General features: G+C 39.3%; 1 long non-coding RNA gene across 1 annotated transcript; it reads right to left on the bottom strand.

Moving 5' to 3' along the window:
• Positions 1–277: 277 nt before the first annotated feature.
• On the bottom strand, positions 278–17508 carry LOC142436727 (uncharacterized). The gene is made up of 3 exons (XR_012782089.1): positions 17420–17508; positions 8726–8842; positions 278–352 (listed from the first exon to the last, which is right to left on the bottom strand). It is a non-coding gene; the product is annotated as an uncharacterized LOC142436727 (long non-coding RNA).
• Between the last annotated feature and the right edge of the window lie 79 nt (positions 17509–17587).

Raw genomic sequence — 17587 nt, forward strand, 5'->3', positions numbered from 1 at the left:
AACAGATAAAAATTTTACTAGTACATTGCTTAGAACACATGGTAGATAAATGGAATCACAGAATGGAATTTTCCCACTTTTTGCAGTCCATTGTATATTCAATATTTGTAAGTCTTAACATTTACAAAAAGTACAAAACAAGGTGATCTATATTAAACATAATGCCTGTGCTATAAATTGTCATCACAAGGTAATTATTTTACTATTGATTCGAACATTTTCTTCATTCAATACTTTTATTGAAGTTCAAAGTATACATTCTTAAGACAATAAATACCTGGCTGTTTTTTCTTAGTATCACAGAGGTACCATCATCAACTTCAAATTCTCCGTAGTCTCTTAGACACCGTACCTGAAAAGAAAATCAGATATTTTATCCAAATTACCTTTTAAAATATGCAGTGATCATAACATGAAGTGGGATTATATAAATGCCCGAACAGTAAAAGTACTGTATTTTATGTGTCTGTTTCCTCCTCTGTGTACTTAGGACCCTTACTATTCCCAGATATTTACTGTGGTCCTAAACCTAAAGATCTCAATTTCCTACGTCACCGGGAAGGGAAACATAAGCTTTGCTAATGTATACATGGATGGTATTACCAATAAGGAAACCAGGGATTTAGATAAAAGGAGACTACATAGTTGGACGTTTTCCTCTCAAACAATGCACTATATTAATCAGAAGGAATAAAAATGAGGGACATAACAGTGGCAAACAAGAAAGAAAAGAGCATTTTACCTCAACTAGATTGACCAGATCCTTCCCATAATCCATCAGGATAAAAGAACATACATCTAAAAACAAACTGTTTTTCTTTTTAACAATTTATTGGGGCTCATACAATTCTTATCACAGTTCATACATATACATACATCAATTGTATAAAGCACATCTGTACAGTCTTTGCCCTAATTATATTTTTCTCTTTTCCTTTTTTACATTTTATTAGGGACTCATACAACTCTTATCACAATCCATACATATACATACATCAATTGTATAAAGCACATCCATACATTCCCTGCCCCAATCATTCTCAAGGCATTTGCTCTCCACTTAAGCCCCTTGCATCAGGTCCTCTTTTTTATTTTTTCCCCCTCCCTCCCCTTTCCCCCCTCCCTCGTGTGCACTTGGTAATTTATACATCGTTATTTTGTCATATCTTGCCCTATCCGGAGTCTCCCTTACCCCCCTTCTCTGCTGTCCCTCTCCCAGGGAAGAGGTCACATGTGGATCCTTGTAATCAGTACCCCCTTTCCAACCCACTCACCCTCCACTCTCCCAGCATCGTCCCTCACACCCTTGGTCCTGAAGGTATCATCCACCTTGGATTCCCTGTACCTCCAGCCCTCATATGTACCAGTGTACAGCCTCTGCCCTATCCAGCCCTGCAAGGTAGAATTCGTATCATGGTAGTTGGGGGGAGGAAGCATCCAGGATCTGGAGGAAAGTTGTGTTCTTCATCGGTACTACCTCGCACCCTAATTAACCCATCTCCTCTCCTAAACCCCTCTATGAGGGGATCTCCATTGGCCGACACTTGGGCCTTGGGTCTCCACTCTGCACTTCCCCCTTCATTTAATATGGTATATAAATACATATATACATATACACACATGTACACATACATACACACATATCTTTTTTTTTTTTTTGCATAATGCCTTATACCTGGTCCCTTGGCACCTCGTGATTGCACTGGCCGGTGTGCTTCTTCCATGTGGGCTTTTTTGCTTCTGAGCTAGATGGCCGCTTTTTTACCTTCAAGTCTTTAAGAACCCAGACACTATCTCTTTTGATAGCCAGGCACCATCAGCTTTCTTCACCACATTTGCTTATGCACCCATTTGTCTTCAGCGATCCTATCATGGAGGTGTGCAGTCAATGATATGATTTTTTGTTCTTTGATGCCTGGTAACTGATCCCTTCGGGACCACTCGATCACACAGGCTGGTGTGTTCTTCCATGTGGACTTTGTTGCTTCTGAGCTAGATGGCCGCTTGTTTATCTTCAAGCCTTTAAGACCCCAGTCACTACCTCTTTTGATAGCCGGGCACCATCAGCTTTCTTCACCACATTTACTTGTTCACCCACTTTGGCTCCAGACGTTGTGTCGGGAGAGTGAGCATCATAGAGTTCCAATTTAATAAAAGGAGATATTCATGCATTGAGGGAGTGAACAAACTGTTTTTCAAAGGAAATCAAGTCTTCCAATCTCTTGTTTCTCAGGAATACTTAAAAATACATTTAAAAGATTCAGTTTCATGCTCTTTCATTTTGCTTACACAGTAACTTAGCAATCAATTAATTTTCATTTAGTATTTTAAAAATAAAACAAAATTTATGGAAGATGGAATGTTAGATTACATTAAGATGCTTGAAATTAAAGTGCCAACATCCAATCATTTTTGACCTATAAAATGTAAGCTTAATATAGTTCAGCTCACACATCACTATTACCTTAAAACTGTGAATCAAAGTTTGTTGCAGAGAGGGCACTATAAGCATTTCCATACTCCTGTCCCTCTATAGCAGTGTTTCCCAAAGTGGGGATACTGCAATGATCCAGGAGGAGTACAAAGCAGATAGCTACACTTTATCCTGGAGTATAGGCTATTGTATAAAAGTTTTTAATTTTACACACACACACACACACACACACACCATAGTGAATGAAGGGGTAAGTGCAGCGTGGAGACTCAAAGCCCATTTGTCGGCCACTGGAGATCCCCTAATAGAGGGGTTTAGGAGAGGAGATGGGTCAGTCAGGGTGCGATGCAGTACCGATGAAGAACACAGCTTTCTCCCAGATCCTGGATGCTTCCTCCCCCAACTACCATGATCCGAATTCTACCTTGCAGGACTGGATAGGGCAGAGGTTGTACACTGGTGCATATGGGAGCTGGAGGCACAGGGAATCCAGGGTGGATGATAACTTCAGGACCAATGGTATGAGGGGCAATGCTGGGAGAGTGGAGGGTGAGTGGGTTGGAAAGGGGGAACTGATTACAAGGATCCACATGTGACCTCCTCCCTGGGAGATGGACGGCAGAGAAGGGTGAGGGGGGGGGGTAAGGGGGGGGGTAAGGGAGACTCCGGATAGGGCAAGATATGACAAAATAACAATGTATAAATTACCAAGGGCACATGAGGGAGGGGAGAAAAAAAAGAGGACCTGATGCAAAGGTAAAGTGAAGAGCAAATGCTTTGAGAGTGATTAGGGCAAAGAATGTAGGGATGTGCTTTATACAATTGATGTATGTATATGTGTGGATTGTGATAAGAGTTGTATGAGCCACTAATGAAATGTAAAAAAAGAAAGAAAAAAAAAAAGAACACAGCTTTCCCCCGGATCCTGGATGCTTCCTCCCCCCAACTACCATGATCCTAATTCTACACTGGTGCATATGGGAGCTGAAAGCACAGGGAATCCAGGGTGGATGATAACTTCAGGACCAATGGTATGAGGGGCAATGCTGGGAGAGTGGAGGGTGAGTGGGTTGGAAAGGGGGAACTGATTACAAGGATCCACATGTGACCTCCTCTCTGGGAGACGGACGGCAGAGAAGGGTGGGGGGGCGGGGGGTAAGGGAGACTCCGGATAGGGAAAGATATGACAAAATAACAATCTATAAATTATCAAGGGCTCATGAGGGAGGGGGGGCAAGGGAGGGAGGGGGGAAAAAAGAGGACCTAATGCAAAGGGCTTAAGTGGAGAGCAAATGCTTTCAAAATGATTAGGGCAAAGAATGTAGGAATGTGCTTTACACAATTGATGTATGTATATGTGTGGATTGTGATAAGAATTTATGAGCCCCTAATAAAATGTAAAAAAAATGATTAGGACAAAGAATGTACAGATGTGCTTTATACAATTGATGTATGTATATATATGGATTGTGATAAGAGTTCTATGAGCCCCTAATAAAACAATTAGGAAAAAAAACAGGCCCAAAGAACAAAAGAAAAAAGGGTTAGCAATATATATACATAAATTAAAATATCTATAAAGAGATTCTATCACAGCCCTCTAGTTGATTCTAACTCACAATGACCCTATATTGGTTTTCCAAGGCTGTAAATCCTTACAGAAACTAAGAGTCTCATCTTTCTCCTGAGCAACAGTTGGTAAATTTGAACCTTAAGAACCTCAGAACCCTGGTGGTACAGCAGTTAATCACTGGGTTGCAATCTGCATGGTCGACAGTTCAAAACTACCAGTACCAGTAGGAGAATGCCTGGGCTTTCTACTCAGAAACCCATAGGGGATCCCTAGGAATCAGCATTGACTCAATACCAGAGAGTTTGGTTCTGGAACCTTATGGTTAGCAGTCCAATCAATGCCTATCCTACAATGTCAGCAGGGATCCTAAGAAAGAGATGAAGAGATGTAGTCAATGAATAAGGCCCATCTAGCCATCATCTCTTATGCATTGTATTATCAATTCTAGCCTATATGGCTATGGTTAAAATCCCATTTTGGAGGGATGGTTATGTGGAAAAGCCATCTCAGAAGCAGGAACACAGAGAAATGCTGGACCATCAAGGTGTAAGAGGCCCTAGTGGGACATACTTGAGATCTTTGTCTGAAGTGGTAGAGACTGAGATGGAGGCATCAAAGGCTGCAGCACAGAGACCATGGGACAGAACAGAGGGACTAGGCCAAGACCAGAGGCTGAGGCAAGGCGTCCATGACATAAAACAGAGGAGCAATACTGAGACTATGATACTTTGAGGCAGAGCAGTGGGCTGCCTTTCTGGCCCAAAGAGGCAAAGTGACTATGTGACTGAGAGGCTAAGGACTAAAGACTGACATGACTGCTGGATGACAGGAGAGGTACACTTACTGTTTCCTGATGCTGACTTGTGGTAACTAGTTACCTTCCTTAATAAGCCCACTAAATTGTGAATATTGTCTGTGAGTTCTGTGAGGCCAACTGGGACCGATAATTGAACCCGACAGAAAGGCAGTGTGTGAGGGAGGAGTGGGTGGTGTCAGAATAGATATTGAAGGATGAAGGATGGAAGCATGTCTGAACTCTGCCTCATGGAAACAGTGAAGCCAGAGAAAGTCAAATACGGCCCTCTGATATGTCTTCCTACATTTAAAGAAGCCAATCCAATTACTAGCACTAACAAATAAGAGAAACAACGTTACTGGATAACTCAACAGGATATTTGAGTTGGCAGAAGAACAGAACAGCTTATTGAGTCTGAGGAACAAAAGTAAAGAAACATGATCCCAAGGAACACCATCAAGCAAATCAATGCAAATATTATGGAAGTCCCAGAAGAGGGCAAAGGGTAACTAAATAAAACTTAATAGACAACAGCAGAACATTACCAAAACTTGACAAAGGACAAGAATGTACATATCAATGACACTTAAGAATTTCCAAATCAGAAGAAAGCCTGAGAGATCCACACCAAAATATCTTATCATCAAACTCTTTAAAAAAAAGATAAAATCTTGACAATATCAAATAAAATGAAGTACCAATTTACATATATAGAAACCCTGGAAACCAGGAGGTAATAGAGTCACATATTTAAAATAATGAAAGAAGTGAACAGCCATCCAAGATTCCTATAGCCAGCAAAACTTTCCTTTATAAATGAGGATAAAATTCAAGAAAACAAATAAAACCTGAGGGAATGTTGAGACATTCCTTTAGATTGAAATACAAGGAGAGTAGATTGCAAGATGAAGCAATATAGAGAAAAAGGTGTTAGGTTCCTGGATTCAGGTACCTGAAAGAATTCACACAGCAGAAGCAGGTTTGTAATCCAAGTGATTTTATGGGGAAAAGGGAAGTTTCAGGTATTACAGCCTCAAAAAATACACATTGTTTTAAGAAAGCATACAAGGATCCGCAGAACTGCACATGGGTTCACTGCTGAATGGGAAAAAAACACATAGAAAGAACAGGAACACATAACCCAGCACGTGGAACCAGGAAATCCCAGGGGCCAAAAGGGCTCCCACCCCCCACTTGTGGAGAATGCTGGAATGGAAGGAAGTCAAGGCAGGGTCTTTATTCCCTCCTCTCCACAACGGCTGGGGGAAGCATGGTTGAAGGTATTGGTTGGTTCCACTGGCTTGAGTTTAGGCCCACCTGTGTGAGGTAATGTAACTGAGCCTAATCTGTGTGCCCTGGTGGACCTCCCCTCGGGGCGGAGGGAGCTCTTGTCTGAGCATGCTCAGTTTGATTGTTCTAAAATTTAACGGATGCCTGATTTCTTCCAATCCTTTTGCTTTAGCCTTATGCAGTTAGTGCGGAGACAACCCCCTTGTGGTGCTTATGTAATCTGATGTCAATTTGGGACTTGAGAGGATTAAGAGTGAAGTGGTGGAGTCTAGTTGGTCAATCAGGATAGCCAGTGAGGCCTCTGTGTGGGCATTGCCTTCGCCTGAGAATTCTGGGAACTCCAGTATTTCCTCCTTAAACAGGAGACGCTTCTCTCTCTCAGCTCACTTCCTTGGAGATGCTCTACTGGCAAGACACATGGCACTACGTCCTGGTAGCTGGGAAAGCCACACGGACCTACCCTGATGCAACAGACCTCTGGAGCCAGAGAAGCTACATAGAGAAGAACCCTGCCAGCGCTGAGATGTTTACAATGCTACTGGATCCAAAAACTTTCTACTCGCTGGTTCAAGATCGTCCTGCAATCGGAGTCATTGCATGTTTCGTGAGTCTGACGAGGCCTTTACAGATTGGTATCAGACATATGGGCTAATATTGGGCTCACGGACTTGACCTGGACTGGGCTGGGACGTTTTCGCAATATTCAGTTGTTCTTCTATATAAACCTCTTTCTTATAAACATGAGTTTCTATGAATTTGTTTCTCTTGTCTACCCAGACTAACACTCCCCCTTTATGGCCCCTATTCTGGCTACCTAACATATTTAGCCAACACCTAAGTTGAATGCAAACATTTTTCTTTGGTCTACTTTATTCAATATTCAAAAGTATACAAAAGAGGATAATAAAGATGGTTCAAAATCCAAAAATTAACTAAGCGCCAAAGTACGTGGTACTACTGGAAGAAATGAGGAGCAAAGAGAGGATAACCCACTTAACAAGTAACAAAATGACAACTATATGACAGGGACTTCAAGTGTGTGCAAATATGGAATTTAAAAACTGAAAAAAGTCCCAGAAACATTTGAAGCTCCTTGGTAAGTACTTCCTTAGTGGTAGTAACTTTCAATATGAAAGTATTAAAATGTCCAGTGTAAAAGCAGAGACCTTGTGATATGCATATGATACAACTTTGCTTATGGAAAGCTAAGAGGATTCAACACATTAATGAAGAACTGAGACTAAAGCTTTCTGTAGGGATTATGGCTCGATGGAAAAAAAAAGCCTCATGCTCGGGCCAATAAACACAATGATAAAAAGAGAAAAAAATAAATTGACACGGATTTCATTTATTTCAATGCATAATCAACATTCATGGAATTAGTGAAGAAATCAAGCCATGAGATAAATGCTGCAAAAGACTTCTTTAAAGTGTTAAAGAGCAGCAGAGTCAGCAAAATGACTGTCAGACAACAAACTCGGACAACTCTCAGCAATTATAGAGAAGGTCCACTAGGAGCGATATCCTAAACTTCATGGAAGAGAATCTCAATATGAAGTACATCCAAGCTTCTTAAACTGAGAGAGCAGTAGCAACTACTAACAGATTCCCCTCTTTGTTATAGGCTGTCCACACGCTGGGGAAGCGTCCCTCCTGCCTGGCATAGCCAATTTTTTCTGGTCCCTGAGCTAACCCAGCTGACCAAGCCTCTTGGCTTGCTGTCCTCTGGTGAAGAACAGCTTTGCAGAGTCAGCTTGGTGCAGATAGTCACTAGCCAAGCTTAACTTTTGCTTTGTTCTACAGTTCCACCAGCCCTTGCTCAACATTCCTCACCTTGCCACCCCCAAGCAGGAAATGTGTTAGCAAAACAACACAATTAGGGGGCAAGGGGGAAAGAGAAGCCTAGCACTTCCCGCACCAATCTCAAAGTAGACTTGAGAGGTTTAATTTAACCCCACCCCCCCCATTGGGTGAGAAATCCACACACCTGGCCTCTAGACCTGGCAGGAACCCCATCTTATCCCTCAAGGGGTGGAGTCAAGGGACAGAGTTTTTGTGGGTTTTGAACTGCGGACCATGCTGATCGCAACCCAATGTGTAACCACTGTACCACCAGGGGTCCTTTTATCTCAGTAAAACTATGAAAACTAGTCCTCGGTTTATCTGACCCCAGCCATGCTATTTTTTAATCACCTAATATGTATATGAAAGGTGAACAATGAATAAGACAGAGGTGAATTGATAACTATGAATTATGATATCGCAGAAAAGCACTGACAAAACATCAACAGCCAGAAGAGCAAACAAAGCTGTGCTGGAAGAGCTACAGCGGGAGTGCCCCTTAAAGAGGCCGACTCCGTGTATATGTCATCTGGATGGCAAGTCCCTGGATGGTCAAAAAGAGGAAGCCTCTCAGTGGTACACATTGACACCATGACTGCAATAATGGGCTCAAACAGCAATGTTTGAGAAGAGGGTGCGGGGCAAGGCAGTGTTTCATTCTGTTGTACATCTAGTTACTATGAATAGGACTTGGTGGCACCTAACAAAACTATATTCATATCTCCTTCTTACATAATAGGAGCATAATCCACACATTCAATAAAATCCATTCTCAAGAGGTAAAACTTACTTCAATATATAAGCTTTGGGGAGGCTTCATATCCTGTGTTATGTCCAAACATTCATTTCCTCCCAATGACCTCATGTAAGTAGCAAGGGACTTCTTATAACAATTGAACCATTCTATCTGAAAACAGAAAAATGGTCTTTTTACCAAGTGACAAAGAAAACAAGCTTGCCAACATTGTGTAATCGTGACTTCAAACAGCACATACGCCCATGTAGACCATGAGTGTGGCATTCCTGTATTTATATAGCGAACATTAATGGTTGTCTTCTACGAGTCAGGAACTGTCTGTGCACTTAGGATGGAGCATTCAACCAAAACAGACAAAATTCTTGTTATCACATAGCTTACAAACCAGTAGACCTAAGCACAGATCTAAAAAAACCATTCAACCAGAAACAACACTACGAAAAACACATGATTCAGTTATGGTCGCTTTAAATACTGCACGGACTCTTTTTATAAGAATGGAACAACATGCTTGAGCAGACAATGCAAATGTCCCCAAAGAGAAGGAAGGACAAGCAAAATGAGGAGTGCACACAATAGAAGATAGTGAGGCTTACTTTGGAATTCAGTTCTAAGTTGTATCTGACAAGGGTAAACCTTTATCACATGTAAAGTGGCGCAAGAGGTCACATTATTTTATGACTGCATTTGTAGGAAAGTCAGTCATCGGAATTCTATAAATGTAAAAAAGTAGATTAAGAGTTGCCAAAGGGCTGGGGGAAGGAAATAATAATAAAAGGCATTTGTTATTTTTTAAAGTCTATTATGGTTAGGGTGAAAGTTTACAGAGAAAACTCATGTTTTATACAATAATTTATATATATTTTGTTTTGTGACATTAGTTGCAATCTCCTCAGAATCTTATTTATGTATAATTACAGAAAGGTAGGCAAAACAAAGATGTACAGGTTAATGACATTATTAAGAAACAGCCTGGTCAAGGAGTAACACATCCTCAGCCCCAAAATGGAGACTTATCATTTTGTTCCATTCTGAAAATTTTACATTATCACCCAAGAATGCATCCCTAAAACACTAGTTTAGTGCTGTTCATTATTTGTACTTTAAATAGATCCACACAGTATTTATTATTTTGTGACAAATTTCTTTCACTAAACATATTTTGGATTTCTGAAATTCTACTTTAAAGTGATGAAGAGCAAGGATGTCACACTTTGAGGACTGAGCAATGCCATGGGATTTTCCATTGACCTTAGCCATGGGATTTTCCATTGCCTCATAAGCATATGAAAGTTGGACAACAATTAATAAAGACCAAAGAATAGATGCCTTTGAATTAGCATGTTGGCAAAGAACACCGAAAGTACCATGGACTGCTAACTGAACAAACAAATCTGTCTCAGAAGATCACAGCCAGACTGATCCTTGGAGATGAGTATGGCAAGACTTGTCTCACAAGTTTTGGGCACGTTTTCAGGAGACCAGTCCTTAGAAAACGACACAATACTTGGTACAGTGCAAAGTCAGTGGGAAAAACAAAAACAACTCAAGGAGATGAATTGATACGGTAACTCAACAATGGGTTCAAACATAACAATTGTGAGGATGCAGAGTCCAGTAGTACTTCATGCTGATCTAGACAGGGCCACTATGAGGCGGAACTGACGAGAAGGCACCCACCACTACTATGTTGGTTAGTATTGGGTTATGTGTTGGCTAAAGCCAAGGTCAACAGTTTGACTCAACCAGTTACACCTAGGGAGAAAGGGGATTTCTGCTCCTATAAAGAAATACAGCTTCAGAAACCTAAAGAGCCAGTTCTACTTTGCTCATCCTTAAGGATTGTTAAAAGTCAATGGCAGTGGGTGTTTTACACAATTAATGTATGTATGTATGGATTGTGATAATAGTTGTATGAGCCCCAATAAAATGATTTTTAAAAAAGAAATTATGACATAAGATTATCTCTCTCTAAAGTGTCTTGGAGTCTCTAACTTGTAAACTACTATTTGTCTACCTTCATGGAAAAAAATAATACACTAATCTTTGTTAAAGATGGCATCACCTATCCCTTATCGGTGAGTTCAAAGTGAAATGTTCACATATAGAAACTGAATTTCGGTTTATGCTCTGAGGAGGAAAAGGCAGAGGCAGTGATTCTCCCCATAGACTAGACCTTGTAGAGACTCTATTAACACAGAATTTGGAGCCCAGCTATAAGGGATTTCCATTGAACTCAAGGTCAAAATGAAGTCTAAAGTATGGAAATCTAATCTCAAGACTAACATTATAATTGTTAATTATAATTTTCTGGTTCTAAAATCAGCATCTTGAAGTCTTACTTGTGTGCCTTGTCATGACTACCTTGTACTAAACTAAAAAAGTTTATGCACGACAAGTTCATGTATTTATGTTTAAAATAAAATCCTCATCTATTGGTTACTTAAATTTTAAGATAAAATCCTACAAGAACTATTACTCTTAAACACTCTATGTTTTTAAAAAAATACTATAGCTATTGTTATTAGAGAAAGAACATGTTCTGTTCATTTCACCATAATAAAGAGGCACCCCTCAAGTCCACTTAATGTAAGATTCCGGCACAAAGACCATGGAAAAAGAACCTGAAAAATTAACTGGTAACGTAATTATTTAGTAGTTCCCTCAAGAAGCTGAGGTACTTTGTTTCTTTCTCCAGAACATGAACAGAATAAAAATAAAGCATGGAAATGTACTTAGCAATCCAAGATCAGAGGAGGCAATGGTATTAGAGATTAAAACCTGAGCAGACTGCGGATGACAGTGGAAGCCCAAAAACTCCATTTGCACAGTTCCCACACAGATTAAGCCTCCAGTGAATCTCCTTAGACCATGAACAAAGAATGGAAATAGTCTTGTTATACACTGAGTGCATTGGAAAGTAGATTAACACAGATAATTTTTAACGTTATTGTTTTTCTCTCTTTTGGTCCCTTTTAAATTTGTTCTAGTTTTTATATTTTCTTTTGGATTGAGGGCTGTTTTTTTTGCATATGATTTTCTTTCTTTTTTTTTGGAGTTTTCAGTGGTTTCTTGAGCATTCAATATTTTGCCATGATGACTTAGGATAGTTAGGTGTTTTTTTTTATTTTGTGTTTTACATTTTATTAGGGGCTCATACAACTCTTATCACAATCCATACGCATATGATTTTCTTTAAGTAAAATCTAGGATAGGACTTAGTTACTGTGAAGACTATAAATGGATTAAGTTTCTTTGGGTTAGGACAGGGCAGGCTGGGGCAAATGGTGAGTTTAAGACTGAAGAAAATGTTCTAAAATTGATGGAGATCATAACTGCACAGCTCTTTTTAATATATTTAAACCACTGGGTTGTGTGGTATATGAATTATGTCAATTAAACTCAAGTTAAATTTTTTAAATGCAGTTAGCAAGTAAATTGTTTATAAAACTCATGGCAAATTTACTGAATACATGCCGTGGCAATTACATTATATCCTGTCAGCCTGTCAATAAAATTGCAGCTTGATGACCTCATTTTGAGGCATGACAGAAATAAGTAGCTCAATGGAGATCAAACCCAGTCTCTCTGCCTTCCTTTTCTGCGCTGAGACAGTCAGAGAGCTGGAGGAGACCCGTGCCAACACTGAAATGCATACACTGCCACTGGATCCACAAGACCTTCTACCCACTGGCCTGCGATATTCCTGCATTTGGCATCATTACATATACTGTGAATCTAAAGAGGAATTTATCGACTAGTACCGAACATATAGGCTAATATCGGACTTAGGAACTTGATCTGAACTGGGCTGAGATGTTTTCTCAATATATAATTGCTCTTTTATATAAAGTTCTTATACACATGAGTGTATGACTGTTCCTCTAGTCAACCCAGACTAACACTTTCTTTCATAAGTGATATACTATACCAAACTCACACAATATCAGCATTGATCACATTCCGTTCTATGCTATGTTCCAAATGGGCAGCCTTAATCATCCTGTAACAACCCTGTTAATACAGCAGTTCTCAACCTGTGGGTTACGACCTCTTTTGGGGTCAAAGGACCCTTTCACAGGAGTCACTTAAGACCATTGGAAAACATGTATTTCCAATGGTCTTAGGAACCAAGTCACTGCTCCTCTATCCATCTCCAGGAGGGTCTGCCCACATACGAGTACGCAGCGTAATGACATAATCAGACAACCCCATCACATTCAACTTGTACAAATAAAGGTGGATGTGACAGGGTTGGCACCACAATGTGTTTATGTGGACAAGTCACACATGCGTAGAGAGCAGCTGCTGTGTTAAAAGCAGCTACTGTGTTAAAAGCAGCGACAGTGTTAAAAGCAGCAGTATTGGTGGTAAATGACACTTCATGAATTATTATTTCTGGGTAAAATCATAAACTACTGCAAAAAATCGATATCTGTACCATGGGAACTTTATCTGGATGCTGATTGGTCTTTTTATATTCAGCTGTGGTTGATGTGAATACTGCTCCTTGTGATAGTAACAGGTATGTAAAAACACAACATAGAGAATGTTAAATCATAGGAAATTTTAATAAACTGTATTGACTAAATTGTGCCATGTATCATCTTTAGTACTATTTTTTTTTAAATAAGAAATTTAAACAAGACGCTTGACTTGAAGGGAAAACTATCTAGGCTTCATTGAGAGTAATTTACGCCTACTTAAAGACAGATTGCCCTACATGTAATAGCTACATACAAAAATGTTATAAAACTGTCCTTGGTTTTACAATGATAAATGAAAAACATAAAAATTCTTCAATCGAACAAGGCATGCAAGGATTTTTTTCATGTCATTTTTTTTGTTTTTGTTAAACAGTGAGAGCAAAATAACCTACTGAAATACAAAGAGAGAAGCTGAATGAGCAAGCCACTGATGGAGAAGGGGAGCTTTCACAGAACCAGTGTTTTCCCCATCCCATCTCCACCTGATGTTGATCAAAACATACCATTGGTGATTTAGTAAACGAATAAATAAACAAAGGGAAAAATTTAATATGCTTGTGTACATGCACCAGTTACTTTGTGTACAATAAAGGAATGAGGAAGGGGAAATGAAATAAAGAGAAAACTATACTGTAGTTGTCAGGAGGTGGTGGAATCAAACTGTGGTTTTCTAATCGAGAATGGATTCTTGGTCGGCTGGAAGAGAGTTCTGGAGGAAAGGAGCAGGCTCCCTTAGAAGATGCCTCCTGTCTGCTGCTGGAACACATCAATTGTATCTTCATCCTCCATTTCCAACTGTGCAGGTGTGTCTGTTTCATTGATTGGCTGTCTGTCGAATCAAATCAGATCTGACTCATTGACAAACCCTGTTCACAATAGGCTTCCATTAGCTTACTAAGTGGGTGTGCCTCTGAATCTTAAACTGCACCACAGAACCATCCTGCCCTACCACCTTCAAGTTAATCTGATCATTGTTCTCAGTCTTGACTCCTCCCTTGAGTTTTTTGTTGGCCAGGGTGAATGCTGAAGTCTTCTCAAAAGAGGTACCAGGTCCGCACCAAACGAGCACACAGGCAGCTGCAGGAACAGCAGGAGGAGGTGGCAGTGGTGGAGGAGGGAGAGCCATCTTTTGTATTATTAAAGCTATGGTTATATATTATTTTCATTAGCCAACCATCCCATGACAATGGATCATGTAGAAGAACGTTAAGAAAAGATAGTGAGGATTTTTTATGGTATGGTTTTACTTCAATGACAGCAGGAACTGAGAAACTACAATGTCTTACTTGTTGTGAAGTTCTATTAGTTGAATCTATGAAGCTGAACAAACTAATATGCCATTTTGATAGCAAATATCCGAGCTTTGCTGGCAAGGATACCAACTATTTTAAAAGCAAAGCTGATGATAAACTCAAGAAAGCCAGACTTGACACTGGTGGCAAGTACCACAAACAAAACGTAGCAGTCATTGAAGTTTCATATTTGGTGGCACTCAGAATCACCAGCGCTATGAAACCCTACACCATTGCTGAGGATTCACTGTTGCCAGGGGCCAGTAAATTGTTCGAGTTATGATCAGAGATGAATTTGTTACAAAATTGAGCGCAATTTTCTTATCAAATGACACTGCCTGCAGAAGAATAGCAGACAAGGCTGCTGATATTCTTGATCAGATAATCCAGGAAAGTAAATCTGCTCCACTTCCAATATTTAGCATCCAGCGTGATGAATCTACAGACGTTGCAAACTGTTCACAGTTACTGTTTACCTGAGGCATATTAATGATGGCGACTTTAAATATGAGTTTCTTTTTTTGCAAACCTCTTAAAATGGCAACTACTACACGTGATGTATTTGATAGTTGGTTCATTCTGAAAGAGCATAAGATCTCTTGGGAAAAGGTTTGTGGTGTTTGCAGATGATGCTCCACTATGCTAGGATGTCAATCTGAATTTCAACGTTTGGTACTGAGTCACCGAAAGTCACCGGAACTCACTGTATAACTCATCAGAAAATATTAGCAACAAATACACGGCCAAAAGAGTTACAAGAAGTAATGAGAAGCATCATAAATTCTGTCAATTTTGTAAAGGCGAGCACTTTAAACAGTCTACTGCTTTCGCAACTGAAGTGAGACGGTTGTCCAGAGGAAAAGTTTTAAAAGGTGTTTTTGAGCATGGTGATGAACTCAAAACGTTTTTTATCAGAAAACATGACCGCAGTTCAAAGCATTTTGCAGCGATAAAAGTGAGATACAGAAAATAGTTTGATTGCCATCTTTGCCATCTTGAATGAGTTACAATTTATTACTGCAAGGACAAAATGCAACATGCCTTGATTTATCTGAAAATATCTGACCATTCCAAAGGAAACATCAGCTTTGGGGGAAAAATTGGATGAAAATAAAATTTACCAAAAAAATAATAAAAAGAAAATAAAATTTACATGCCTACCCTATCTGTTTTCTTTGAAGAACATGACACTGAACCAGACAAAAGGATTACAATTTCTGTGAAAGAACACTTGCATATGCTTGCAGATGAAATTTCATCGTACTTTCAAATCTACCCGACACCTCATTTGCACTTGCCAGAAGCCCATTTGCAGTCAAAGTTGAAGATGTTCCTGAGATAGCACAAGAGACGTTTATTGAACTAACAGCGATGCAGCGAGAACTGATTTCTCTACAATGCCAGTTACAAAATTCTGGATCAAGTGTTTGCAGTCAGGTCCTGTTCTGTCAGAGACTGTGTTGCACCTTTTTCTTCCATTTCCAACAACTTATCTTTGTGAAACAGGGTTTTCCAGCTTGTTTGTTATCAAGTCTAAATAAAGAAGTAGATTTGTTGTGGAAGATGATCTTGTGCTCTTGCAAAGACTGTCTGGAGAATTTCTGATCTAGTGAGAAAGAAACTATCTCAACCTTCTGGCTTTTTACGCACACTGTCGCAAAATGTAGCAATGTAGTTCACTATTGTTATATTAAGACTGTTACTCATGCTACACCATGCTTCAAGACAAAATTTCATTTATTTATAATTAGAAATCAGTATTTCACAAGATATAATTACCTATTTTTGTGATTAATCACTATGCTTTAAATATGTTCAATTTGTAAACTAAAAATATATCCTACATATCAGATGTTTACATTATAATTCACAACAGTAGCAAAATTACAGTTATGAAGTAGCAACAAAAATGATTTTAAGATTGGGGATCACCACAACATGAGGAACTCTATTCAAGGGTCGTGGCATTAGGAAGGTTGAGAACCAAGGCTGTAGTAGGACACACTATGACCCCATTTTGTAAATAAAGGAGTGAACACAGAGCAATGAGGTTACTTGCCCAAGATTAGAAAGCAGTGTCAGGAGTTGAAACCAAGTGTTCTGACTCTAATGTTCTATCTTGAAATACTGGTCTAGCACCCTACCTTCAGTGACAAATACTCATCTTATTCTGAATATTTATTCATGCTGACTAGAAAACTACATATCTCCTAAGAATAATGTCGGCTTTTCAACTCCACTGATGAATCACTAATAAATAAAAGAAACTCCTTTTTTCATTGTCAGTTTTCCCTGTAGCACTAGAATTACTTACTACTACTCCCTTCCAGGAGGGTACCCCAGTGGCAGTTGCTACATTTGTCACTATTAATGGAAAGGTTGGCAATTTGAATCCACTTAGCTACTCTGTAAGAGAAAAATATGGCAGTTGGTTTCCATAAAGATTGATAGTGTATATGGATTATGTGCCAAATAAGACAGTTCAAAACAAAAATAATGTATAGCCTTATAAACCTCTGAGGCAGTTTTAGTCACAATCGACTTGAGAGTAATGAGTTTGGTTTTATACTTCCCATGCCTATCGCAGTAAGTACTAACTGCTTAAAAAACGCTGAAAACTTATTGCTGAAAAGGTGATCAAATCATGGATCAAATGATAGCAACTCAAAAGATTAGCTAGGAATCTTGGAGTAGTAAGCTTATGCTAGTGAGGAATAACTCAGAAAAGTATGGTAAGAATGGTTGCTTAATTCAAAAAGTATGTGTCAATAAATTATATATACAAACTGCTGAGTTAGTAGTTTATATTTACCTCTACACATTCTCACAAACAAAATATAGAAAATTTACAGAAAACAGAGAAATACTAGTAAACATCATTGTAGAAAAAAAAAGCCAGGATCTCAGTATTTTCCCAAAATCATTAACTTGAAAAAGTGCTAACTTACTTCTTCAGCAGACATGTGAAATCGTAAAGCATTAGGCAACACACTGCCATATTCCCACCTAAGTGCACGAATCCGCAGTAACCGGTCATACCTAGGACATTGAGAGAGTATTAGCATACAAACAAGCAGGAAATCAGACACTGTTCTATCAGTAAGGACTCAAGGATC

Source organism: Tenrec ecaudatus, unplaced genomic scaffold, assembly GCF_050624435.1.
Source record: "Tenrec ecaudatus isolate mTenEca1 unplaced genomic scaffold, mTenEca1.hap1 Scaffold_552, whole genome shotgun sequence".
Lineage (NCBI taxonomy): Eukaryota > Metazoa > Chordata > Mammalia > Afrosoricida > Tenrecidae > Tenrec > Tenrec ecaudatus.